At 39.4% G+C, this 2773-nt stretch overlaps 1 pseudogene; it reads left to right on the top strand.

Annotated features, from left to right (window-relative positions):
• Window positions 1-361: 361 nt before the first annotated feature.
• On the top strand, window positions 362-1443 carry LOC146168115 (uncharacterized; annotated as a pseudogene).
• Window positions 1444-2773: the final 1330 nt, after the last annotated feature.

The raw sequence follows: 2773 nt of genomic DNA, 5'->3' as shown, positions 1-2773 counted from the left end.
ATGATTGGAATACAACTGTTATTTATCTAGGAATACTGCTTTTTTATACTTTCGGTGCGGTGCGGTGCAGCTTTGGATTTTGAAAAAAAATTGCGGTGCGGCGCAGCTTGCGAACAATTTTGTAAACTGCGGTGCGGACAGCGAACACAAATTTTCTGCCCGCACCATCTCTACTACCTAGCGTGTGCTGAAGTTGTGCTGCGTAATTGACAGCAGCGTAATAAATCCGTTTGAATCCCTAAAAGCGTGAGTGAGACGCTACATTTGGCGACGAGGATCTGTTTTTCATCTATTTAATCAACATTTGGGTTGATTGTGGAACTTTCTGAAGGTAATGGAAGGGATTCCTGACCTCTTGGGAATGTCAAACAGTGATGTTGGTGCACTGAAACCGTTCGATGTTCAAGACGATGCACATGGTTTATCTCAACGCTGGAAGCGTTGGAAACGAGCTTTCAATCTATTCTTGGTGGGAAAGGGAATCACGAGTAGCGCTCAGAAAAAGGCACTGTTGCTACATACTGCAGGTATGAATGTGCAGGAAATTTACTATACATTAGTAAACAAGGAAGATGACAATAAGACCTATGATGAAACTTTAACTGTTTTAAATGAGTATTTTATGCCAAAGTGCAACATACCTTTTGAACGACACTTGTTTCGTCAATTGCATCAAACAAATGACGAATCAGTTGATCAGTTTGTATGTCAAGGCAAAGTGCAGCTACTTGTAATTTTGGAAATGAGACAGATGACCAAATTCGTGATCAAGTCATTGATAAATGTCACTCAAATGCACTACGTAGAAAGTTTCTGGAGAGAGATACACTTACCTTTAAAGATGTGTTGTCAATGTCCAAAGCATTTGAAACTGTGAATTCTCAAGCAAAAGTGATGGAGGATGCCAGACAGTCAACTACATTGAAAAGCCTGGAAAACGTCAGGTTGCTTCAACATCAAGAAAAGAAGTAAAAACCTGTTTTGCTTGTGGTCAAAATGGACATTTTAAGAAAGATATGATATGTCCAGCTAGAAAAAAAGCTTGTGCTAAATGTGGTAGAGTTGGACACTTTAAATCAAAGTGTTGGTCCAATGGTTTCCAGCTATCAAAATATAATGGTGAAGAGGGACATCGTCCTTTTGAAAGGCGTTCCAATAATAACACTGTACAAAATGGAATAGAGAAAGAAGATGGTGATGGATTTGTTTTTGGTCTAAAACCTCTAACAGAGTTTTATACAGTGACACTGGTAATTGGTGGTGTTACCTTGCCAAATATTTTGATTGATTCAGGGGCGTCAGCAAATATTGTTGACAAGGATACATGGGAATGGCTAAAGAAGCAGAAAATTAAAGCAGAAACCACAAAGTCTGCCAAGACGTTGTATGCATATGGCAGTAAAGGGCCTCTTGCTACCTTAGGAACTTTTACAGCCCAGGTGAAATCTAAAGACAGTCTTCAAGAGTGCAAGGCAGATTTTATTGTCACAGAAAAAAAGGATCACACCTTGCTTGGAAAGCATACTGCAGAAGTGTTAGGATTACTACACTTGGGGCCAAGTTGTGTGAACTCTGTGTATGATGATGTTTTGTCCAGATTTCCAAAACTGTTTTCTGGAATTGGTTTGTTGAAGGAATACAAGTTGAAGTTGCACATCAATGATAAAGTTAAACCTGTGGCACAGCCTTTGAGAAGAATTCCATTTCAGCTGAGAGAAAAAGTGGAATTAAAATTAGAAGAGCTGTTAAAGGGGGGGATAATCGAGGAAGCACCTGAAGGGCCTACTGGTTGGATTTCTCCATTGGTGGTAATTCCTAAACCTGATGGTGACATTAGAGTGTGTGTGGATATGCGACAGGCTAATACAGCTATTGTAAGGGAAAGACACTCAATACCCACAGTGGAAGAGTTGCTTTATGAACTTAATGGAAGTACTGTTTTCAGTAAATTGGACTTGAAGTGGGGATTTCATCAAATTTTACTTGATGAACACAGTAGGCATATCACCACATTTATCACACACAAGGGATTGTACAGGTACACTAGACTAATGTTTGGTCTAAACTCTGCCCCAGAGAAATATCAGAAGATTATATGGGATATTTTGAAGGGATGTCAAGGAACTGCAAACATTGCAGATGATGTTATTATACATGGGCGTACAAGAAAAGAGCATGATCAGAGGTTGTATGCTGTGTTGGATAAAATGTCTCGTTGTGGTTTGACACTGAATGCTAAAAAGTGCAAATTTCGTATGGCTAAACTTACTTTTTTTGGCCATGATTTAAGCAAGCAAGGGATTAATCCAAGTGAAGAGAAAATAGCAGCAATCAAGAATGCTGAACCTCCCAAAACTGCCAGTGAAGCAAGATCATTTATGGGTTTGGTGTAATATTCTGCACGATTTATCCCGAATTTGTCTTCAATTGCAAGACCCATTTTGGATTTAACAAAGAAAAGTGTCAAGTTTACATGGGGCAAGGCCCAGGACATTGCATTTGTAAGACTAAAGGATTTAATTGCCAAAGAAGACACACTTGCCTATTTTCGCAATGACTGCACAACAAGAGTAATTGCAGATGCTTATCCATATGGATTGGGTGCAGTTTTGACTCAGTGGCAATGTGGTCAATGGAGGGTTATATCTTATGCATCAAGGAGTTACTGACTGACTGATGTGGAAAGAAGATACAGCCAAACAGAACGAGAGGCATTGGCTTTAGTTTGGGCTTGTGAGCGGTTTAATTTGTATTTGTTCGGAAAGAAGTTTGA

The sequence above is a fragment of the Ascidiella aspersa genome, chromosome 1, assembly GCF_963924565.1.
Source record: "Ascidiella aspersa chromosome 1, kaAscAspe10.2, whole genome shotgun sequence".
Taxonomy (NCBI): domain Eukaryota; kingdom Metazoa; phylum Chordata; class Ascidiacea; order Phlebobranchia; family Ascidiidae; genus Ascidiella; species Ascidiella aspersa.
This window is presented reverse-complemented; position numbering and strand designations above follow the sequence as displayed.